Below are 25,904 nucleotides of genomic sequence, written 5' to 3'. Positions count from 1 at the left end.
CCAACAGTGTAAAAGTGTTCCTATTTCTCCAAATCCTCTCCAGCACCTGTTGTTTCCTGATTTTATAATGATGGCCATTCTAACTGGTGTGAGATGGTATCTCACTGTGGTTTTGATTTGCATTTCTCTGATGGCCAGTGATGAGGAGCATTTCTTCATGTGTTTTTTGGCTGCATAAATGTCTTCTTTTGAGAATTGTCTGTTCATGTCCTCTGCCCACTTTGTGATGGGGTTGTTTGTTTTTTTCTTGTAAATTTGTTTGGGTTCATTGTAGGTTGCAAAAATTTTCTCCCATTGTGTAGGTTGCCTGTTCACTCTGATGATAGTTTCTTTTTCTGTGCAGAAGCTCTTTGGTTTAATGAGATCACATTTGTCGATTTTGGCTTTTGTTGCCATTGCTTTTGGTGTTTTAGACATGAAGTCCTTGCACACGCCTATGTCCTGAATGGTATTGCCTAGGTTTTCTTGTAGGATTTTAATGGTTTTAAGACTAATATATAAGTCTTTAATCCATCTTGAATTAATTTTGGTATAAGGTGTAAGGAAGGGATCCAGTTGCAGCTTTCTACATATGGCTAGCCAGTTTTCCCAGCACCATTTATTAAAAAGGGAAGCCTTTCCCCATTTCTTGTTTTTGTCAGGTTTGTCAAAGATCAGATAGTTGTAGCTATGCGGCATCATTTCTGAGGGCTCTGTTCTGTCCCATTGATCTATGTCTCTGTTTTGGTACCAGTACCATGCTGTTTTTGTTACTATAGCGTGATGCCTCCAGCTTTGTTCTTTTGGCTTAGGATTGACTTGGCGATGCGGGCTCTTTTTTGGTTCCATATGAACTTTAAAGTAGTTTTTTCCAATTCTGTGAAGAAAGTCATTGGTAGTTTGATGCGGATGGCATTGAATCTATAAATTACCTTGGGCAGTAAGTATGGCCATTTTCACGATATTGATTCTTCCAACCCATGAGCATGGAATATTCTTCCATTTGTTTGTATCCTCTTTTATTTCATTGAGCAGTGGTTTGTAGTTCTCCTTGAAGAGGTCCTTCACATCCCTTGTAAGTTGGATTCCTAGGTATTTTATTCTCTTTGAAGCAATTGTGAATGGGAGTTCACTCATGATTTGGCTCTCTGTTTGTCTGTTACTGGTGTACAAGAATGCTTGTGATTTTTGTACATTAATTTTGTATCCTGAGACTTTGCTGAAGTTGCTAATCAGCTTAAGGAGATTATGGGCTGAGACAACGGGGTTTTATAGATATACAATCATGTCATCTGCAAACAGGGACAATTTGACTTCCTCTTTTCCTAATTGAATTCACTTTATTTCCTTCTCCTGCCTGATTGCTCTGGCCAGGATATTCCTTTTTCAACTATCGACCATTTAGCGCTCCGAATGTCCACTTGCAGTTTCTGCAGAAAGAGTGTTTCAGAACTGCTCAATCAAAACTAAGGTTGAACTATGTTAGTTGAATGCACAGAAGAGAAAGAACTTTCGCAGAATTCTTCTGTGTAGTTTTTTTTTGAAGATATTCCTTTTTCCACTACAGGCCTCTTAGCGCACCGAATGTCCACTTGCAGTTTCTATAGAAAGAGTGTTTCAGAACTGCTCAATCAAAAGTCAGGTTCAACTATGTTAGTTGAATGCACGGAACACAAAGAAGTTTCACAGAATGCTTCAGCGTAGTTCTTATTTGAAGATATTCCTTTTCCACTATAGGCCTCTTAGCGCTCCGACTGTCCACTTGCCGTGTATTCAGAAAGAGTGTTTAAGATCTGCTCAATCAAAAGTAAGGTTCAACTCTGTCAATTGAATTCACAGATCAGAATGAAGTTTCACAGAATGCTTCTGTGTAGTATTTATTTGAAGATATTCCTTTTTCCACTGTAGTCCGCTTAGCGCTCCGAATGTCCACTTGCAGTTTCTACAGAAAAAGTGTTTCAGAAATGCTCAGTCAGAAGCAAGGTTCAACTATGTTAGTTGAATGCACGGAACACACAGAAGTTTCACAGAATGCTTCTGTGTAGTTCTTATTTGAAGATATTCCTTTTCCACTATAGGCCTCTTAGCGCTCCGAATGTCCACTTGCAGTTTATTGAGAAAGAGTGTTTCAGATCTGCTCAATCAAAAATAAGGTTCAACTCTGTTAGTTGAATGCACAGATCAGAAAGAAGTTTCACAGAATGCTTCTGGGTAGTTTGTATTTGAAGATATTCCTTTTTCCACTACAGGTCTCATTGCGCTCCGGAAGTCCAATTGTAGTTTCTACAGAAAGTGGGCTTCAGAAGTCTTCACTCAAAAGTAAGGTTAAACTCAGTTAGTTGAATGCACGGAACACAAAGAAGTTTCACAGAATGCTTCTGTTTAGTTCTTATTTGAAGATATTGTTTTTCTACTATAGGCCTCTTAGCTCTCCGAATGTCCACTTGCAGTTTATTCAGAAAGAGTGATTCAGATCTGCTCAATCAAAAGTAAGGTTCAACTCTGTTAGTTGAATGCACAGATCAGAAAGAAGTTTCACCGAATGCTTCTGGGTAGTTTGTATTTGAAGATATTCCTTTTTCCAGTATAGGCCTCATAGCTCTCCGAATGTCCCCTTGCAGTTTCTACAGACAGAGTGTTTCAGAATTGCTCAGTCAAAAGTAAGGTTCAGCTATGTGAGTTCAATGCACAGAACAGAAAGTAGCTTCACAGAATGCTTCTTTGTAGTTTTCATTGGAAGATGTTCCTATTTGCACTTGAGGCCTCATAGCGCTCCGAAGGTGCACTTGCAGTTTCTAATGAAAGAGTGTTTCTTATTTTCTCAAAGTAAGGTTCAACTCTGTTATTTGAATGCACAGAACAGAAAAAAGTTTCACAGAATGCTTCTGTGTAGTTTTTATTTGAAGATATATCTTTTTCCACTATAGGCTTCTTAGCGCACAGAATGTCCACTTGCAGTTTCTACAGAAACAGTGTTTCAGAACTGCTCAATAAAATGTAAGGTTCCACTGTGCTAGTAGGATGCACAGATCAGAAAGTATTTTCACAGAATGCTTCTGGGTAATTTGTATTTGAAGATATTCCTTTTACCACTATGGGCCTCTTAGCGCTCCGGATGTCCAATTGCAGTTGCTACAGAAAGTGTGTTTCAGAATTGCTCAGTCAAAAGTAAGGTTAAACTCAGTTAGTTGAATGCACAGATCAGAAAGTAGTTTCACAGAATGCTTCTGTGTAGTTTTTATTTGAATATATTCCCTTTTCCACTATAGGCCTCTTAGCGCTCCGAATGTCCACTTGAAATCTCTGTAGAAAGAGTGTTTCACAACTCCTCAATCAAAAGTAAGATTCAAATCTGTTAGTTGAATGCACTGATCAGAAAGAAGTTTCACAGAATGCTTCTGTATAGTCTTTATTTGAAGATAACCCTTTTTCCACTGTAGTCCGCTTAGCGGTCCGAATGTCCACTTGCAGTTTCTACAGAAAGAGTGTTTTAGAAATCCTCAATCAAAAGTAAGGTTCAACTCTGTTAGTTGAATGCACAGAACAGAAAGGTGTTTCACAGAATGCTTCTCTGTAGTTTTCATTTGCCGATATTCCTTCTTCCCCTATAGGCCTTTTAGCGCTCCGAATGTCCACTTTCAATTTCCATAGAAAGAGTGTTCCAGAACTGCTCAATCAAAACGAATTTTCAACTCTGTTAGTTGAATGCAATGATCAGAAACAAGTTTCACAGAATGCTTCTGTGTAGTCTTTATTGGAGGATATTCCTTTTTTTATGATTTTTTTTTTTATTATACTTTAGGGTTTTAGTGTACATGTGCACAATGTGAAGGTTTGTTACATATGTAACCATGTGCCATTTTGATTTCCTGTACCCATTAAGTCGTCATTTAGCATTAGGTGTATCTCCTAATGCTGTCCCTCCCCCGTCCCCCCACCCCACAACAGTCCCCGGAGCGTGATTTTCCCCTTCCTGTTTCCATGAGTTCTCATTGTTCAATTCCCACCTATGAGTGAGAACATGCGATATTTGGTTTTTTGTCCTTGCGATAGATTACTGAGAATGATGTTTTCCAGTTTCGTCCATGTCCCTACAAAGGACACGAACTAATCATTTTTTATGGCTGCATAGTATTCCATGGTGTATATGTGCCACATTTTCTTAATCCAGTCTATCGTTGTTGGACATTTGGGTTGGTTCCAACTCTTTGCTATTGTGAATAGTGCCGCAGTAAACATATGTGTGCATGTGTCTTTATAGCAGCATGACTTATAGTCCTTTGGGTATATACCCAGTAATGGGATGGCTGGGTCAAATGGTATTTCTAGTTCTAGATCCCTGAGGAATCGCCACACTGACTTCCACAATGGTTGAACTAGTTTACAGTCCCACCAACAGTGTAAAAGTGTTCCTATTTCTCCAAATCCTCTCCAGCACCTGTTGTTTCCTGATTTTTTAATGATGGCCATTCTAACTGGTGTGAGATGGTATCTCACTGTGGTTTTGATTTGCATTTCTCTGATGGCCAGTGATGAGGAGCATTTCTTCATGTGTTTTTTGGCTGCATAAATGTCTTCTTTTGAGAATTGTCTGTTCATGTCCTCTGCCCACTTTTTGATGGGGTTGTTTGTTTTTTTCTTGTAAATTTGTTTGGGTTCATTGTAGGTTGCAAAAATTTTCTCCCATTGTGTAGGTTGCCTGTTCACTCTGATGATAGTTTCTTTTGCTGTGCAGAAGCTCTTTGGTTTAATGAGATCCCATTTGTCGATTTTGGCTTTTGTTGCCATTGCTTTTGGTGTTTTAGACATGAAGTCCTTGCCCACGCCTATGTCCTGAATGGTATTGCCTAGGTTTTCTTGTAGGATTTTAATGGTTTTAAGACTAATATATAAGTCTTTAATCCATCTTGAATTAATTTTGGTATAAGGTGTAAGGAAGGGATCCAGTTGCAGCTTTCTACATATGGCTAGCCAGTTTTCCCAGCACCATTTATTAAAAAGGGAAGCCTTTCCCCATTTCTTGTTTTTGTCAGGTTTGTCAAAGATCAGATAGTTGTAGCTATGCGGCATCATTTCTGAGGGCTCTGTTCTGTCCCATTGATCTATGTCTCTGTTTTGGTACCAGTACCATGCTGTTTTTGTTACTATAGCGTGATGCCTCCAGCTTTGTTCTTTTGGCTTAGGATTGACTTGGCGATGCGGGCTCTTTTTGGTTCCATATGAACTTTAAAGTAGTTTTTTCCAATTCTCTGAAGAAAGTCATTGGTAGTTTGATGCGGATGGCATTGAATCTATAAATTACCTTGGGCAGTAAGTATGGCCATTTTCATGATATTGATTCTTCCAACCCATGAGCATGAAATGTTCTTCCATTTGTTTGTATCCTCTTTTACTTCATTGAGCAGTGGTTTGTAGTTCTCCTTGAAGAGGTCCTTCACATCCCTTGTAAGTTGGATTCCTAGGTATTTTATTCTCTTTGAAGCAATTGTGAATGGGAGTTCACTCATGATTTGGCTCTCTGTTTGTCTGTTACTGGTGTACAAGAATGCTTGTGATTTTTGTACATTAATTTTGTATCCTGAGACTTTGCTGAAGTTGCTAATCAGCTTAAGGAGATTTTGGGCTGAGACAACGGGGTTTTCTAGATATACAATCATGTCATCTGCAAACAGGGACAATTTGACTTCCTCTTTTCCTAATTGAATTCACTTTATTTCCTTCTCCTGCCTGATTGCTCTGGCCAGGATATTCCTTTTTCAACTATCGACCATTTAGCGCTCCGAATGTCCACTTGCAGTTTCTGCAGAAAGAGTGTTTCAGAACTGCTCAATCAAAACTAAGGTTGAACTATGTTAGTTGAATGCACAGAAGAGAAAGAACTTTCGCAGAATTCTTCTGTGTAGTTTTTTTTTGAAGATATTCCTTTTTCCACTACAGGCCTCTTAGCGCACCGAATGTCCACTTGCAGTTTCTATAGAAAGAGTGTTTCAGAACTGCTCAATCAAAAGTAAGGTTCAACTATGTTAGTTGAATGCACGGAACACAAAGAAGTTTCACAGAATGCTTCAGCGTAGTTCTTATTTGAAGATATTCCTTTTCCACTATAGGCCTCTTAGCGCTCCGACTGTCCACTTGCCGTGTATTCAGAAAGAGTGTTTAAGATCTGCTCAATCAAAAGTAAGGTTCAACTCTGTCAATTGAATTCACAGATCAGAATGAAGTTTCACAGAATGCTTCTGTGTAGTATTTATTTGAAGATATTCCTTTTTCCACTGTAGTCCGCTTAGCGCTCCGAATGTCCACTTGCAGTTTCTAGAGAAAGAGTGTTTCAGAACTGCTCAATCAAAAGTAAAGTTCAACTCTGTTAGTTGAATGCACAGGTCAGAAAGAAGTTTCACAGAATGCTTCTGGGTAGTTTGTATTTGAAGATATTCCTTTTTGCAGTTGAGGCCTCATAGCGCTCCTAATGTGCACTTGAAGTTGCTACTGAGTGTTTCCTAACTGCTCAAACAAGGTAAGTTTCAACTCTGTTATTTGAATGCACAGAACAGAAAGAAGTTTCACAGAATGCTTCTGTGTAGTTTTTATTTCAAGATATTACTTTTTCTTTTATAGGCTCCTTAGCGCTCTGAATGTCCACTTGCAGATTCTACCGAAGGAGTGTTTCAGATCTGCTCAATCAAAAGTAAGTTTAAACTCTGTTGTTTGAATGCACAGAACAAAAAGATGTTTCACAGAATGCTTCTGTGTATTTTTTTTGAAGACATTCCTTCTTCCAGTATAGACCTCTTAGCGCACCGGTTGTCCACTTGCAGTTTCTACAGAAAAAGTGTTTCAGAAATGCTCAGTCAGAAGCAAGGTTCAACTATGTTAGTTGAATGCACGGAACACACAGAAGTTTCACAGAATGCTTCTGTGTAGTTCTTATTTGAAGATATTCCTTTTCCACTATAGGCCTCTTAGCGCTCCGAATGTCCACTTGCAGTTTATTCAGAAAGAGTGTTTCAGATCTGCTCAATCAAAAATAAGGTTCAACTCTGTTAGTTGAATGCACAGATCAGAAAGAAGTTTCACAGAATGCTTCTGGGTAGTTTGTATTTGAAGATATTCCTTTTTCCACTACAGGTCTCATTGCGCTCCGGAAGTCCAATTGTAGTTTCTACAGAAAGTGGGCTTCAGAAGTCTTCACTCAAAAGTAAGGTTAAACTCAGTTAGTTGAATGCATGGAACACAAAGAAGTTTCACAGAATGCTTCTGTTTAGTTCTTATTTGAAGATATTGTTTTTCTACTATAGGCCTCTTAGCTCTCCGAATGTCCACTTGCAGTTTATTCAGAAAGAGTGATTCAGATCTGCTCAATCAAAAGTAAGGTTCAACTCTGTTAGTTGAATGCACAGATCAGAAAGAAGTTTCACCGAATGCTTCTGGGTAGTTTGTATTTGAAGATATTCCTTTTTCCAGTATAGGCCTCATAGCTCTCCGAATGTCCCCTTGCAGTTTCTACAGACAGAGTGTTTCAGAATTGCTCAGTCAAAAGTAAGGTTCAGCTATGTGAGTTCAATGCACAGAACAGAAAGTAGCTTCACAGAATGCTTCTTTGTAGTTTTCATTTGAAGATATTCCTATTTGCACTTGAGGCCTCAGAGCGCTCCGAAGGTGCACTTGCAGTTTCTAATGAAAGAGTGTTTCTTATTTTCTCAAAGTAAGGTTCAACTCTGTTATTTGAATGCACAGAACAGAAAAAAGTTTCACAGAATGCTTCTGTGTAGTTTTTATTTGAAGATATATCTTTTTCCACTATAGGCTTCTTAGCGCACAGAATGTCCACTTGCAGTTTCTACAGAAACAGTGTTTCAGAACTGCTCAATAAAATGTAAGGTTCCACTGTGCTAGTAGGATGCACAGATCAGAAAGTATTTTCACAGAATGCTTCTGGGTAATTTGTATTTGAAGATATTCCTTTTACCACTATGGGCCTCTTAGCGCTCCGGATGTCCAATTGCAGTTGCTACAGAAAGTGTGTTTCAGAAGTGCTCAGTCAAAAGTAAGGTTAAACTCAGTTAGTTGAATGCACAGATCAGAAAGTAGTTTCACAGAATGCTTCTGTGTAGTTTTTATTTGAATATATTCCCTTTTCCACTATAGGCCTCTTAGCGCTCCGAATGTCCACTTGAAATCTCTGTAGAAAGAGTGTTTCACAACTCCTCAATCAAAAGTAAGATTCAAATCTGTTAGTTGAATGCACTGATCAGAAAGAAGTTTCACAGAATGCTTCTGTATAGTCTTTATTTGAAGATAACCCTTTTTCCACTGTAGTCCGCTAAGCGGTCCGAATGTCCACTTGCAGTTTCTACAGAAAGAGTGTTTTAGAAATCCTCAATCAAAAGTAAGGTTCAACTCTGTTAGTTGAATGCACAGAACAGAAAGGTGTTTCACAGAATGCTTCTCTGTAGTTTTTATTTGCCGATATTCCTTCTTCCCCTATAGGCCTTTTAGCGCTCCGAATGTCCACTTTCAATTTCTATAGAAAGAGTGTTTCAGAACTGCTCAATCAAAACGAATTTTCAACTCTGTTAGTTGAATGCAATGATCAGAAACAAGTTTCACAGAATGCTTCTGTGTAGTCTTTATTGGAGGATATTCCTTTTTTTTATGATTTTTTTTTTTATTATACTTTAGGGTTTTAGTGTACATGTGCACAATGTGAAGGTTTGTTACATATGTAACCATGTGCCATTTTGATTTCCTGCACCCATTAAGTCGTCATTTAGCATTAGGTGTATCTCCTAATGCTGTCCCTCCCCCGTCCCCCCACCCCACAACAGTCCCCGGAGCGTGATTTTCCCCTTCCTGTTTCCATGAGTTCTCATTGTTCAATTCCCACCTATGAGTGAGAACATGCGATGTTTGGTTTTTTGTCCTTGCGATAGTTTACTGAGAATGATGTTTTCCAGTTTCGTCCATGTCCCTACAAAGGACACGAACTCATCATTTTTTATGGCTGCATAGTATTCCATGGTGTATATGTGCCACATTTTCTTAATCCAGTCTATCGTTGTTGGACATTTGGGTTGGTTCCAACTCTTTGCTATTGTGAATAGTGCCGCAGTAAACATATGTGTGCATGTGTCTTTATAGCAGCATGACTTATAGTCCTTTGGGTATATACCCAGTAATGGGATGGCTGGGTCAAATGGTATTTCCAGTTCTAGATCCCTGAGGAATCGCCACACTGACTTCCACAATGGTTGAACTAGTTTACAGTCCCACCAACAGTGTAAAAGTGTTCCTATTTCTCCAAATCCTCTCCAGCACCTGTTGTTTCCTGATTTTTTAATGATGGCCATTCTAACTGGTGTGAGATGGTATCTCACTGTGGTTTTGATTTGCATTTCTCTGATGGCCAGTGATGAGGAGCATTTCTTCATGTGTTTTTTGGCTGCATAAATGTCTTCTTTTGAGAATTGTCTGTTCATGTCCTCTGCCCACTTTTTGATGGGGTTGTTTGTTTTTTTCTTGTAAATTTGTTTGGGTTCATTGTAGGTTGCAAAAATTTTCTCCCATTGTGTAGGTTGCCTGTTCACTCTGATGATAGTTTCTTTTGCTGTGCAGAAGCTCTTTGGTTTAATGAGATCCCATTTGTCGATTTTGGCTTTTGTTGCCATTGCTTTTGGTGTTTTAGACATGAAGTCCTTGCCCACGCCTATGTCCTGAATGGTATTGCCTAGGTTTTCTTGTAGGATTTTAATGGTTTTAAGACTAATATATAAGTCTTTAATCCATCTTGAATTAATTTTGGTATAAGGTGTAAGGAAGGGATCCAGTTGCAGCTTTCTACATATGGCTAGCCAGTTTTCCCAGCACCATTTATTAAAAAGGGAAGCCTTTCCCCATTTCTTGTTTTTGTCAGGTTTGTCAAAGATCAGATAGTTGTAGCTATGCGGCATCATTTCTGAGGGCTCTGTTCTGTCCCATTGATCTATGTCTCTGTTTTGGTACCAGTACCATGCTGTTTTTGTTACTGTAGCGTGATGCCTCCAGCTTTGTTCTTTTGGCTTAGGATTGACTTGGCGATGCGGGCTCTTTTTTGGTTCCATATGAACTTTAAAGTAGTTTTTTCCAATTCTGTGAAGAAAGTCATTGGTAGTTTGATGCGGATGGCATTGAATCTATAAATTACCTTGGGCAGTAAGTATGGCCATTTTCATGATATTGATTCTTCCAACCCATGAGCATGGAATATTCTTCCATTTGTTTGTATCCTCTTTTATTTCATTGAGCAGTGGTTTGTAGTTCTCCTTGAAGAGGTCCTTCACATCCCTTGTAAGTTGGATTCCTAGGTATTTTATTCTCTTTGAAGCAATTGTGAATGGGAGTTCACTCATGATTTGGCTCTCTGTTTGTCTGTTACTGGTGTACAAGAATGCTTGTGATTTTTGTACATTAATTTTGTATCCTGAGACTTTGCTGAAGTTGCTAATCAGCTTAAGGAGATTTTGGGCTGAGACAACGGGGTTTTCTAGATATACAATCATGTCATCTGCAAACAGGGACAATTTGACTTCCTCTTTTCCTAATTGAATTCACTTTATTTCCTTCTCCTGCCTGATTGCTCTGGCCAGGATATTCCTTTTTCAACTATCGACCATTTAGCGCTCCGAATGTCCACTTGCAGTTTCTGCAGAAAGAGTGTTTCAGAACTGCTCAATCAAAACTAAGGTTGAACTATGTTAGTTGAATGCACAGAAGAGAAAGAACTTTCGCAGAATTCTTCTGTGTAGTTTTTTTTTGAAGATATTCCTTTTTCCACTACAGGCCTCTTAGCGCACCGAATGTCCACTTGCAGTTTCTATAGAAAGAGTGTTTCAGAACTGCTCAATCAAAAGTAAGGTTCAACTATGTTAGTTGAATGCACGGAACACAAAGAAGTTTCACAGAATGCTTCAGCATAGTTCTTATTTGAAGATATTCCTTTTCCACTATAGGCCTCTTAGCGCTCCGACTGTCCACTTGCCGTGTATTCAGAAAGAGTGTTTAAGATCTGCACAATCAAAAGTAAGGTTCAACTCTGTCAATTGAATTCACAGATCAGAATGAAGTTTCACAGAATGCTTCTGTGTAGTATTTATTTGAAGATATTCCTTTTTCCACTGTAGTCCGCTTAGCGCTCCGAATGTCCACTTGCAGTTTCTAGAGAAAGAGTGTTTCAGAACTGCTCAATCAAAAGTAAAGTTCAACTCTGTTAGTTGAATGCACAGGTCAGAAAGAAGTTTCACAGAATGCTTCTGGGTAGTTTGTATTTGAAGATATTCCTTTTTGCAGTTGAGGCCTCATAGCGCTCCTAATGTGCACTTGAAGTTGCTACTGAGTGTTTCCTAACTGCTCAAACAAGGTAAGTTTCAACTCTGTTATTTGAATGCACAGAACAGAAAGAAGTTTCACAGAATGCTTCTGTGTAGTTTTTATTTCAAGATATTACTTTTTCTTTTATAGGCTCCTTAGCGCTCTGAATGTCCACTTGCAGATTCTACCGAAGGAGTGTTTCAGATCTGCTCAATCAAAAGTAAGTTTAAACTCTGTTGTTTGAATGCACAGAACAAAAAGATGTTTCACAGAATGCTTCTGTGTAGTTTTTTTTGAAGACATTCCTTTTTCCAGTATAGGCCTCTTAGCGCACCGGTTGTCCACTTGCAGTTTCTACAGAAAAAGTGTTTCAGAAATGCTCAGTCAGAAGCAAGGTTCAACTATGTTAGTTGAATGCACGGAACACACAGAAGTTTCACAGAATGCTTCTGTGTAGTTCTTATTTGAAGATATTCCTTTTCCACTATAGGCCTCTTAGCGCTCCGAATGTCCACTTGCAGTTTATTCAGAAAGAGTGTTTCAGATCTGCTCAATCAAAAATAAGGTTCAACTCTGTTAGTTGAATGCACAGATCAGAAAGAAGTTTCACAGAATGCTTCTGGGTAGTTTGTATTTGAAGATATTCCTTTTTCCACTACAGGTCTCATTGCGCTCCGGAAGTCCAATTGTAGTTTCTACAGAAAGTGGGCTTCAGAAGTCTTCACTCAAAAGCAAGGTTAAACTCAGTTAGTTGAATGCACGGAACACAAAGAAGTTTCACAGAATGCTTCTGTTTAGTTCTTATTTGAAGATATTGTTTTTCTACTATAGGCCTCTTAGCTCTCCGAATGTCCACTTGCAGTTTATTCAGAAAGAGTGATTCAGATCTGCTCAATCAAAAGTAAGGTTCAACTCTGTTAGTTGAATGCACAGATCAGAAAGAAGTTTCACCGAATGCTTCTGGGTAGTTTGTATTTGAAGATATTCCTTTTTCCAGTATAGGCCTCATAGCTCTCCGAATGTCCCCTTGCAGTTTCTACAGACAGAGTGTTTCAGAATTGCTCAGTCAAAAGTAAGGTTCAGCTATGTGAGTTCAATGCACAGAACAGAAAGTAGCTTCACAGAATGCTTCTTTGTAGTTTTCATTGGAAGATATTCCTATTTGCACTTGAGGCCTCAGAGCGCTCCGAAGGTGCACTTGCAGTTTCTAATGAAAGAGTGTTTCTTATTTTCTCAAAGTAAGGTTCAACTCTGTTATTTGAATGCACAGAACAGAAAAAAGTTTCACAGAATGCTTCTGTGTAGTTTTTATTTGAAGATATATCTTTTTCCACTATAGGCTTCTTAGCGCACAGAATGTCCACTTGCAGTTTCTACAGAAACAGTGTTTCAGAACTGCTCAATAAAATGTAAGGTTCCACTGTGCTAGTAGGATGCACAGATCAGAAAGTATTTTCACAGAATGCTTCTGGGTAATTTGTATTTGAAGATATTCCTTTTACCACTATGGGCCTCTTAGCGCTCCGGATGTCCAATTGCAGTTGCTACAGAAAGTGTGTTTCAGAAGTGCTCAGTCAAAAGTAAGGTTAAACTCAGTTAGTTGAATGCACAGATCAGAAAGTAGTTTCACAGACTGCTTCTGTGTAGTCTTTATTTGAATATATTCCCTTTTCCACTATAGGCCTCTTAGCGCTCCGAATGTCCACTTGAAATCTCTGTAGAAAGAGTGTTTCACAACTCCTCAATCAAAAGTAAGATTCAAATCTGTTAGTTGAATGCACTGATCAGAAAGAAGTTTCACAGAATGCTTCTGTATAGTCTTTATTTGAAGATAACCCTTTTTCCACTGTAGTCCGCTTAGCGGTCCGAATGTCCACTTGCAGTTTCCACAGAAAGAGTGTTTTAGAAATCCTCAATCAAAAGTAAGGTTCAACTCTGTTAGTTGAATGCACAGAACAGAAAGGTGTTTCACAGAATGCTTCTCTGTAGTTTTTATTTGCCGATATTCCTTCTTCCCCTATAGGCCTTTTAGCGCTCCGAATGTCCACTTTCAATTTCCATAGAAAGAGTGTTTCAGAACTGCTCAATCAAAACGAATTTTCAACTCTGTTAGTTGAATGCAATGATCAGAAACAAGTTTCACAGAATGCTTCTGTGTAGTCTTTATTGGAGGATATTCCTTTTTTTATGATTTTTTTTTTTATTATACTTTAGGGTTTTAGTGTACATGTGCACAATGTGAAGATTTGTTACATATGTAACCATGTGCCATTTTGATTTCCTGCACCCATTAAGTCGTCATTTAGCATTAGGTGTATCTCCTAATGCTGTCCCTCCCCCGTCCCCCCACCCCACAACAGTCCCCGGAGCGTGATTTTCCCCTTCCTGTTTCCATGAGTTCTCATTGTTCAATTCCCACCTATGAGTGAGAACATGCGATGTTTGGTTTTTTGTCCTTGCAATAGTTTACTGAGAATGATGTTTTCCAGTTTCGTCCATGTCCCTACAAAGGACACGAACTCATCATTTTTTATGGCTGCATAGTATTCCATGGTGTATATGTGCCACATTTTCTTAATCCAGTCTATCGTTGTTGGACATTTGGGTTGGTTCCAACTCTTTGCTATTGTGAATAGTGCCGCAGTAAACATATGTGTGCATGTGTCTTTATAGCAGCATGACTTATAGTCCTTTGGGTATATACCCAGTAATGGGATGGCTGGGTCAAATGGTATTTCTAGTTCTAGATCCCTGAGGAATCGCCACACTGACTTCCACAATGGTTGAACTAGTTTACAGTCCCACCAACAGTGTAAAAGTGTTCCTATTTCTCCAAATCCTCTCCAGCACCTGTTGTTTCCTGATTTTTTAATGATGGCCATTCTAACTGGTGTGAGATGGTATCTCACTGTGGTTTTGATTTGCATTTCTCTGATGGCCAGTGATGAGGAGCATTTCTTCATGTGTTTTTTGGCTGCATAAATGTCTTCTTTTGAGAATTGTCTGTTCATGTCCTCTGCCCACTTTTTGATGGGGTTGTTTGTTTTTTTCTTGTAAATTTGTTTGGGTTCATTGTAGGTTGCAAAAATTTTCTCCCATTGTGTAGGTTGCCTGTTCACTCTGATGATAGTTTCTTTTTCTGTGCAGAAGCTCTTTGGTTTAATGAGATCACATTTGTCGATTTTGGCTTTTGTTGCCATTGCTTTTGGTGTTTTAGACATGAAGTCCTTGCACACGCCTATGTCCTGAATGGTATTGCCTAGGTTTTCTTGTAGGATTTTAATGGTTTTAAGACTAATATATAAGTCTTTAATCCATCTTGAATTAATTTTGGTATAAGGTGTAAGGAAGGGATCCAGTTGCAGCTTTCTACCTATGGCTAGCCAGTTTTCCCAGCACCATTTATTAAAAAGGGAAGCCTTTCCCCATTTCTTGTTTTTGTCAGGTTTGTCAAAGATCAGATAGTTGTAGCTATGCGGCATCATTTCTGAGGGCTCTGTTCTGTCCCATTGATCTATGTCTCTGTTTTGGTACCAGTACCATGCTGTTTTTGTTACTATAGCGTGATGCCTCCAGCTTTGTTCTTTTGGCTTAGGATTGACTTGGCGATGCGGGCTCTTTTTTGGTTCCATATGAACTTTAAAGTAGTTTTTTCCAATTCTGTGAAGAAAGTCATTGGTAGTTTGATGCGGATGGCATTGAATCTATAAATTACCTTGGGCAGTAAGTATGGCCATTTTCACGATATTGATTCTTCCAACCCATGAGCATGGAATATTCTTCCATTTGTTTGTATCCTCTTTTATTTCATTGAGCAGTGGTTTGTAGTTCTCCTTGAAGAGGTCCTTCACATCCCTTGTAAGTTGGATTCCTAGGTATTTTATTCTCTTTGAAGCAATTGTGAATGGGAGTTCACTCATGATTTGGCTCTCTGTTTGTCTGTTACTGGTGTACAAGAATGCTTGTGATTTTTGTACATTAATTTTGTATCCTGAGACTTTGCTGAAGTTGCTAATCAGCTTAAGGAGATTATGGGCTGAGACAACGGGGTTTTATAGATATACAATCATGTCATCTGCAAACAGGGACAATTTGACTTCCTCTTTTCCTAATTGAATTCACTTTATTTCCTTCTCCTGCCTGATTGCTCTGGCCAGGATATTCCTTTTTCAACTATCGACCATTTAGCGCTCCGAATGTCCACTTGCAGTTTCTGCAGAAAGAGTGTTTCAGAACTGCTCAATCAAAACTAAGGTTGAACTATGTTAGTTGAATGCACAGAAGAGAAAGAACTTTCGCAGAATTCTTCTGTGTAGTTTTTTTTTGAAGATATTCCTTTTTCCACTACAGGCCTCTTAGCGCACCGAATGTCCACTTGCAGTTTCTATAGAAAGAGTGTTTCAGAACTGCTCAATCAAAAGTCAGGTTCAACTATGTTAGTTGAATGCACGGAACACAAAGAAGTTTCACAGAATGCTTCAGCGTAGTTCTTATTTGAAGATATTCCTTTTCCACTATAGGCCTCTTAGCGCTCCGACTGTCCACTTGCCGTGTATTCAGAAAGAGTGTTTAAGATCTGCTCAATCAAAAGTAAGGTTCAACTCTGTCAATTGAATTCACAGATCAGAATGAAGTTTCACAGAATGCTTCTGTGTAGTATTTATTTGAAGATATTCCTTTTTCCACTGTAGTCCGCTTAGCGCTCCGAATGTCCACTTGCAGTTTCTACAGAAAAAGTGTTTCAGAAATGCTCAGTCAGAAGCAAGGTTCAACTATGTTAGTTGAATGCACGGAACACACAGAAGTTTCACAGAATGCTTCTGTGTAGTTCTTATTTGAAGATATTCCTTTTCCACTATAGGCCTCTTAGCGCTCCGAATGTCCACTTGCAGTTTATTGAGAAAGAGTGTTTCAGATCTGCTCAATCAAAAATAAGGTTCAACTCTGTTAGTTGAATGCACAGATCAGAAAGAAGTTTCACAGAATGCTTCTGGGTAGTTTGTATTTGAAGATATTCCTTTTTCCACTACAGGTCTCATTGCGCTCCGGAAGTCCAATTGTAGTTTCTACAGAAAGTGGGCTTCAGAAGTCTTCACTCAAAAGTAAGGTTAAACTCAGTTAGTTGAATGCACGGAACACAAAGAAGTTTCACAGAATGCTTCTGTTTAGTTCTTATTTGAAGATATTGTTTTTCTACTATAGGCCTCTTAGCTCTCCGAATGTCCACTTGCAGTTTATTCAGAAAGAGTGATTCAGATCTGCTCAATCAAAAGTAAGGTTCAACTCTGTTAGTTGAATGCACAGATCAGAAAGAAGTTTCACCGAATGCTTCTGGGTAGTTTGTATTTGAAGATATTCCTTTTTCCAGTATAGGCCTCATAGCTCTCCGAATGTCCCCTTGCAGTTTCTACAGACAGAGTGTCTCAGAATTGCTCAGTCAAAAGTAAGGTTCAGCTATGTGAGTTCAATGCACAGAACAGAAAGTAGCTTCACAGAATGCTTCTTTGTAGTTTTCATTGGAAGATGTTCCTATTTGCACTTGAGGCCTCATAGCGCTCCGAAGGTGCACTTGCAGTTTCTAATGAAAGAGTGTTTCTTATTTTCTCAAAGTAAGGTTCAACTCTGTTATTTGAATGCACAGAACAGAAAAAAGTTTCACAGAATGCTTCTGTGTAGTTTTTATTTGAAGATATATCTTTTTCCACTATAGGCTTCTTAGCGCACAGAATGTCCACTTGCAGTTTCTACAGAAACAGTGTTTCAGAACTGCTCAATAAAATGTAAGGTTCCACTGTGCTAGTAGGATGCACAGATCAGAAAGTATTTTCACAGAATGCTTCTGGGTAATTTGTATTTGAAGATATTCCTTTTACCACTATGGGCCTCTTAGCGCTCCGGATGTCCAATTGCAGTTGCTACAGAAAGTGTGTTTCAGAATTGCTCAGTCAAAAGTAAGGTTAAACTCAGTTAGTTGAATGCACAGATCAGAAAGTAGTTTCACAGAATGCTTCTGTGTAGTTTTTATTTGAATATATTCCCTTTTCCACTATAGGCCTCTTAGCGCTCCGAATGTCCACTTGAAATCTCTGTAGAAAGAGTGTTTCACAACTCCTCAATCAAAAGTAAGATTCAAATCTGTTAGTTGAATGCACTGATCAGAAAGAAGTTTCACAGAATGCTTCTGTATAGTCTTTATTTGAAGATAACCCTTTTTCCACTGTAGTCCGCTTAGCGGTCCGAATGTCCACTTGCAGTTTCTACAGAAAGAGTGTTTTAGAAATCCTCAATCAAAAGTAAGGTTCAACTCTGTTAGTTGAATGCACAGAACAGAAAGGTGTTTCACAGAATGCTTCTCTGTAGTTTTCATTTGCCGATATTCCTTCTTCCCCTATAGGCCTTTTAGCGCTCCGAATGTCCACTTTCAATTTCCATAGAAAGAGTGTTCCAGAACTGCTCAATCAAAACGAATTTTCAACTCTGTTAGTTGAATGCAATGATCAGAAACAAGTTTCACAGAATGCTTCTGTGTAGTCTTTATTGGAGGATATTCCTTTTTTTATGATTTTTTTTTTTATTATACTTTAGGGTTTTAGTGTACATGTGCACAATGTGAAGGTTTGTTACATATGTAACCATGTGCCATTTTGATTTCCTGTACCCATTAAGTCGTCATTTAGCATTAGGTGTATCTCCTAATGCTGTCCCTCCCCCGTCCCCCCACCCCACAACAGTCCCCGGAGCGTGATTTTCCCCTTCCTGTTTCCATGAGTTCTCATTGTTCAATTCCCACCTATGAGTGAGAACATGCGATATTTGGTTTTTTGTCCTTGCGATAGATTACTGAGAATGATGTTTTCCAGTTTCGTCCATGTCCCTACAAAGGACACGAACTAATCATTTTTTATGGCTGCATAGTATTCCATGGTGTATATGTGCCACATTTTCTTAATCCAGTCTATCGTTGTTGGACATTTGGGTTGGTTCCAACTCTTTGCTATTGTGAATAGTGCCGCAGTAAACATATGTGTGCATGTGTCTTTATAGCAGCATGACTTATAGTCCTTTGGGTATATACCCAGTAATGGGATGGCTGGGTCAAATGGTATTTCTAGTTCTAGATCCCTGAGGAATCGCCACACTGACTTCCACAATGGTTGAACTAGTTTACAGTCCCACCAACAGTGTAAAAGTGTTCCTATTTCTCCAAATCCTCTCCAGCACCTGTTGTTTCCTGATTTTTTAATGATGGCCATTCTAACTGGTGTGAGATGGTATCTCACTGTGGTTTTGATTTGCATTTCTCTGATGGCCAGTGATGAGGAGCATTTCTTCATGTGTTTTTTGGCTGCATAAATGTCTTCTTTTGAGAATTGTCTGTTCATGTCCTCTGCCCACTTTTTGATGGGGTTGTTTGTTTTTTTCTTGTAAATTTGTTTGGGTTCATTGTAGGTTGCAAAAATTTTCTCCCATTGTGTAGGTTGCCTGTTCACTCTGATGATAGTTTCTTTTGCTGTGCAGAAGCTCTTTGGTTTAATGAGATCCCATTTGTCGATTTTGGCTTTTGTTGCCATTGCTTTTGGTGTTTTAGACATGAAGTCCTTGCCCACGCCTATGTCCTGAATGGTATTGCCTAGGTTTTCTTGTAGGATTTTAATGGTTTTAAGACTAATATATAAGTCTTTAATCCATCTTGAATTAATTTTGGTATAAGGTGTAAGGAAGGGATCCAGTTGCAGCTTTCTACATATGGCCAGCCAGTTTTCCCAGCACCATTTATTAAAAAGGGAAGCCTTTCCCCATTTCTTGTTTTTGTCAGGTTTGTCAAAGATCAGATAGTTGTAGCTATGCGGCATCATTTCTGAGGGCTCTGTTCTGTCCCATTGATCTATGTCTCTGTTTTGGTACCAGTACCATGCTGTTTTTGTTACTATAGCGTGATGCCTCCAGCTTTGTTCTTTTGGCTTAGGATTGACTTGGCGATGCGGGCTCTTTTTGGTTCCATATGAACTTTAAAGTAGTTTTTTCCAATTCTGTGAAGAAAGTCATTGGTAGTTTGATGCGGATGGCATTGAATCTATAAATTACCTTGGGCAGTAAGTATGGCCATTTTCATGATATTGATTCTTCCAACCCATGAGCATGGAATGTTCTTCCATTTGTTTGTATCCTCTTTTACTTCATTGAGCAGTGGTTTGTAGTTCTCCTTGAAGAGGTCCTTCACATCCCTTGTAAGTTGGATTCCTAGGTATTTTATTCTCTTTGAAGCAATTGTGAATGGGAGTTCACTCATGATTTGGCTCTCTGTTTGTCTGTTACTGGTGTACAAGAATGCTTGTGATTTTTGTACATTAATTTTGTATCCTGAGACTTTGCTGAAGTTGCTAATCAGCTTAAGGAGATTTTGGGCTGAGACAACGGGGTTTTCTAGATATACAATCATGTCATCTGCAAACAGGGACAATTTGACTTCCTCTTTTCCTAATTGAATTCACTTTATTTCCTTCTCCTGCCTGATTGCTCTGGCCAGGATATTCCTTTTTCAACTATCGACCATTTAGCGCTCCGAATGTCCACTTGCAGTTTCTGCAGAAAGAGTGTTTCAGAACTGCTCAATCAAAACTAAGGTTGAACTATGTTAGTTGAATGCACAGAAGAGAAAGAACTTTCGCAGAATTCTTCTGTGTAGTTTTTTTTTGAAGATATTCCTTTTTCCACTACAGGCCTCTTAGCGCACCGAATGTCCACTTGCAGTTTCTATAGAAAGAGTGTTTCAGAACTGCTCAATCAAAAGTAAGGTTCAACTATGTTAGTTGAATGCACGGAACACAAAGAAGTTTCACAGAATGCTTCAGCGTAGTTCTTATTTGAAGATATTCCTTTTCCACTATAGGCCTCTTAGCGCTCCGACTGTCCACTTGCCGTGTATTCAGAAAGAGTGTTTAAGATCTGCTCAATCAAAAGTAAGGTTCAACTCTGTCAATTGAATTCACAGATCAGAATGAAGTTTCACAGAATGCTTCTGTGTAGTATTTATTTGAAGATATTCCTTTTTCCACTGTAGTCCGCTTAGCGCTCCGAATGTCCACTTGCAGTTTCTAGAGAAAGAGTGTTTCAGAACTGCTCAATCAAAAGTAAAGTTCAACTCTGTTAGTTGAATGCACAGGTCAGAAAGAAGTTTCACAGAATGCTTCTGGGTAGTTTGTATTTGAAGATATTCCTTTTTGCAGTTGAGGCCTCATAGCGCTCCTAATGTGCACTTGAAGTTGCTACTGAGTGTTTCCTAACTGCTCAAACAAGGTAAGTTTCAACTCTGTTATTTGAATGCACAGAACAGAAAGAAGTTTCACAGAATGCTTCTGTGTAGTTTTTATTTCAAGATATTACTTTTTCTTTTATAGGCTCCTTAGCGCTCTGAATGTCCACTTGCAGATTCTACCGAAGGAGTGTTTCAGATCTGCTCAATCAAAAGTAAGTTTAAACTCTGTTGTTTGAATGCACAGAACAAAAAGATGTTTCACAGAATGCTTCTGTGTAGTTTTTTTTGAAGACATTCCTTTTTCCAGTATAGACCTCTTAGCGCACCGGTTGTCCACTTGCAGTTTCTACAGAAAAAGTGTTTCAGAAATGCTCAGTCAGAAGCAAGGTTCAACTATGTTAGTTGAATGCACGGAACACACAGAAGTTTCACAGAATGCTTCTGTGTAGTTCTTATTTGAAGATATTCCTTTTCCACTATAGGCCTCTTAGCGCTCCGAATGTCCACTTGCAGTTTATTCAGAAAGAGTGTTTCAGATCTGCTCAATCAAAAATAAGGTTCAACTCTGTTAGTTGAATGCACAGATCAGAAAGAAGTTTCACAGAATGCTTCTGGGTAGTTTGTATTTGAAGATATTCCTTTTTCCACTACAGGTCTCATTGCGCTCCGGAAGTCCAATTGTAGTTTCTACAGAAAGTGGGCTTCAGAAGTCTTCACTCAAAAGTAAGGTTAAACTCAGTTAGTTGAATGCACGGAACACAAAGAAGTTTCACAGAATGCTTCTGTTTAGTTCTTATTTGAAGATATTGTTTTTCTACTATAGGCCTCTTAGCTCTCCGAATGTCCACTTGCAGTTTATTCAGAAAGAGTGATTCAGATCTGCTCAATCAAAAGTAAGGTTCAACTCTGTTAGTTGAATGCACAGATCAGAAAGAAGTTTCACCGAATGCTTCTGGGTAGTTTGTATTTGAAGATATTCCTTTTTCCAGTATAGGCCTCATAGCTCTCCGAATGTCCCCTTGCAGTTTCTACAGACAGAGTGTTTCAGAATTGCTCAGTCAAAAGTAAGGTTCAGCTATGTGAGTTCAATGCACAGAACAGAAAGTAGCTTCACAGAATGCTTCTTTGTAGTTTTCATTGGAAGATATTCCTATTTGCACTTGAGGCCTCATAGCGCTCCGAAGGTGCACTTGCAGTTTCTAATGAAAGAGTGTTTCTTATTTTCTCAAAGTAAGGTTCAACTCTGTTATTTGAATGCACAGAACAGAAAAAAGTTTCACAGAATGCTTCTGTGTAGTTTTTATTTGAAGATATATCTTTTTCCACTATAGGCTTCTTAGCGCACAGAATGTCCACTTGCAGTTTCTACAGAAACAGTGTTTCAGAACTGCTCAATAAAATGTAAGGTTCCACTGTGCTAGTAGGATGCACAGATCAGAAAGTATTTTCACAGAATGCTTCTGGGTAATTTGTATTTGAAGATATTCCTTTTACCACTATGGGCCTCTTAGCGCTCCGGATGTCCAATTGCAGTTGCTACAGAAAGTGTGTTTCAGAAGTGCTCAGTCAAAAGTAAGGTTAAACTCAGTTAGTTGAATGCACAGATCAGAAAGTAGTTTCACAGAATGCTTCTGTGTAGTTTTTATTTGAATATATTCCCTTTTCCACTATAGGCCTCTTAGCGCTCCGAATGTCCACTTGAAATCTCTGTAGAAAGAGTGTTTCACAACTCCTCAATCAAAAGTAAGATTCAAATCTGTTAGTTGAATGCACTGATCAGAAAGAAGTTTCACAGAATGCTTCTGTATAGTCTTTATTTGAAGATAACCCTTTTTCCACTGTAGTCCGCTTAGCGGTCCGAATGTCCACTTGCAGTTTCTACAGAAAGAGTGTTTTAGAAATCCTCAATCAAAAGTAAGGTTCAACTCTGTTAGTTGAATGCACAGAACAGAAAGGTGTTTCACAGAATGCTTCTCTGTAGTTTTTATTTGCCGATATTCCTTCTTCCCGTATAGGCCTTTTAGCGCTCCGAATGTCCACTTTCAATTTCCATAGAAAGAGTGTTCCAGAACTGCTCAATCAAAACGAATTTTCAACTCTGTTAGTTGAATGCAATGATCAGAAACAAGTTTCACAGAATGCTTCTGTGTAGTCTTTATTGGAGGATATTCCTTTTTTATGATTTTTTTTTTTATTATACTTTAGTGTTTTAGTGTACATGTGCACAATGTGAAGGTTTGTTACATATGTAACCATGTGCCATTTTGATTTCCTGCACCCATTAAGTCGTCATTTAGCATTAGGTGTATCTCCTAATGCTGTCCCTCCCCCGTCCCCCCACCCCACAACAGTCCCCGGAGCGTGATTTTCCCCTTCCTGTTTCCATGAGTTCTCATTGTTCAATTCCCACCTATGAGTGAGAACATGCGATATTTGGTTTTTTGTCCTTGCGATAGATTACTGAGAATGATGTTTTCCAGTTTCGTCCATGTCCCTACAAAGGACACGAACTAATCATTTTTTATGGCTGCATAGTATTCCATGGTGTATATGTGCCACATTTTCTTAATCCAGTCTATCGTTGTTGGACATTTGGGTTGGTTCCAACTCTTTGCTATTGTGAATAGTGCCGCAGTAAACATATGTGTGCATGTGTCTTTATAGCAGCATGACTTATAGTCCTTTGGGTATATACCCAGTAATGGGATGGCTGGGTCAAATGGTATTTCTAGTTCTAGATCCCTGAGGAATCGCCACACTGACTTCCACAATGGTTGAACTTGTTTACAGTCCCACCAACAGTGTAAAAGTGTTCCTATTTCTCCAAATCCTCTCCAGCACCTGTTGTTTCCTGATTTTTTAATGATGGCCATTCTAACTGGTGTGAGATGGTATCTCACTGTGGTTTTGATTTGCATTTCTCTGATGGCCAGTGATGAGGAGCATTTCTTCATGTGTTTTTTGGCTGCATAAATGTCTTCTTTTGAGAATTGTCTGTTCATGTCCTCTGCCCACTTTTTGATGGGGTTGTTTGTTTTTTTCTTGTAAATTTGTTTGGGTTCATTGTAGGTTGCAAAAATTTTCTCCCATTGTGTAGGTTGCCTGTTCACTCTGATGATAGTTTCTTTTGCTGTGCAGAAGCTCTTTGGTTTAATGAGATCCCATTTGTCGATTTTGGCTTTTGTTGCCATTGCTTTTGGTGTTTTAGACATGAAGTCCTTGCCCACGCCTATGTCCTGAATGGTATTGCCTAGGTTTTCTTGTAGGATTTTAATGGTTTTAAGACTAATATATAAGTCTTTAATCCATCTTGAATTAATTTTGGTATAAGGTGTAAGGAAGGGATCCAGTTGCAGCTTTCTACATATGGCTAGCCAGTTTTCCCAGCACCATTTATTAAAAAGGGAAGCCTTTCCCCATTTCTTGTTTTTGTCAGGTTTGTCAAAGATCAGATAGTTGTAGCTATGCGGCATCATTTCTGAGGGCTCTGTTCTGTCCCATTGATCTATGTCTCTGTTTTGGTACCAGTACCATGCTGTTTTTGTTACTATAGCGTGATGCCTCCAGCTTTGTTCTTTTGGCTTAGGATTGACTTGGCGATGCGGGCTCTTTTTGGTTCCATATGAACTTTAAAGTAGTTTTTTCCAATTCTGTGAAGAAAGTCATTGGTAGTTTGATGCGGATGGCATTGAATCTATAAATTACCTTGGGCAGTAAGTATGGCCATTTTCATGATATTGATTCTTCCAACCCATGGGCATGAAATGTTCTTCCATTTGTTTGTATCCTCTTTTATTTCATTGAGCAGTGGTTTGTAGTTCTCCTTGAAGAGGTCCTTCACATCCCTTGTAAGTTGGATTCCTAGGTATTTTATTCTCTTTGAAGCAATTGTGAATGGGAGTTCACTCATGATTTGGCTCTCTGTTTGTCTGTTACTGGTGTACAAGAATGCTTGTGATTTTTGTACATTAGTTTTGTATCCTGAGACATTGCTGAAGTTGCTAATCAGCTTAAGGAGATTTTGGGCTGAGACAACGGGGTTTTCTAGATATACAATCATGTCATCTGCAAACAGGGACAATTTGACTTCCTCTTTTCCTAATTGAATTCACTTTATTTCCTTCTCCTGCCTGATTGCTCTGGCCAGGATATTCCTTTTTCAACTATCGACCATTTAGCGCTCCGAATGTCCACTTGCAGTTTCTGCAGAAAGAGTGTTTCAGAACTGCTCAATCAAAACTAAGGTTGAAATATGTTAGTTGAATGCACAGAAGAGAAAGAACTTTCGCAGAATTCTTCTGTGTAGTTTTTTTTTGAAGATATTCCTTTTTCCACTACAGGCCTCTTAGCGCACCGAATGTCCACTTGCAGTTTCTATAGAAAGAGTGTTTCAGAACTGCTCAATCAAAAGTAAGGTTCAACTATGTTAGTTGAATGCACGGAACACAAAGAAGTTTCACAGAATGCTTCAGCGTAGTTCTTATTTGAAGATATTCCTTTTCCACTATAGGCCTCTTAGTGCTCCGACTGTCCACTTGCCGTGTATTCAGAAAGAGTGTTTAAGATCTGCTCAATCAAAAGTAAGGTTCAACTCTGTCAATTGAATTCACAGATCAGAATGAAGTTTCACAGAATGCTTCTGTGTAGTATTTATTTGAAGATATTCCTTTTTCCACTGTAGTCCGCTTAGCGCTCCGAATGTCCACTTGCAGTTTCTAGAGAAAGAGTGTTTCAGAACTGCTCAATCAAAAGTAAAGTTCAACTCTGTTAGTTGAATGCACAGGTCAGAAAGAAGTTTCACAGAATGCTTCTGGGTAGTTTGTATTTGAAGATATTCCTTTTTGCATTTGAGGCCTCATAGCGCTCCTAATGTGCACTTGAAGTTGCTACTGAGTGTTTCCTAACTGCTCAAACAAGGTAAGTTTCAACTCTGTTATTTGAATGCACAGAACAGAAAGAAGTTTCACAGAATGCTTCTGTGTAGTTTTTATTTCAAGATATTACTTTTTCTTTTATAGGCTCCTTAGCGCTCTGAATGTCCACTTGCAGATTCTACCGAAGGAGTGTTTCAGATCTGCTCAATCAAAAGTAAGTTTAAACTCTGTTGTTTGAATGCACAGAACAAAAAGATGTTTCACAGAATGCTTCTGTGTAGTTTTTTTTGAAGACATTCCTTTTTCCAGTATAGGCCTCTTAGCGCACCGGTTGTCCACTTGCAGTTTCTACAGAAAAAGTGTTTCAGAAATGCTCAGTCAGAAGCAAGGTTCAACTATGTTAGTTGAATGCACGGAACACACAGAAGTTTCACAGAATGCTTCTGTGTAGT

The sequence above is a fragment of the Symphalangus syndactylus genome, chromosome 10, assembly GCF_028878055.3.
Source record: "Symphalangus syndactylus isolate Jambi chromosome 10, NHGRI_mSymSyn1-v2.1_pri, whole genome shotgun sequence".
In the NCBI taxonomy this organism is placed as follows: Eukaryota; Metazoa; Chordata; class Mammalia; order Primates; family Hylobatidae; genus Symphalangus; species Symphalangus syndactylus.
Note: the sequence above shows the minus strand (reverse complement) of the source record.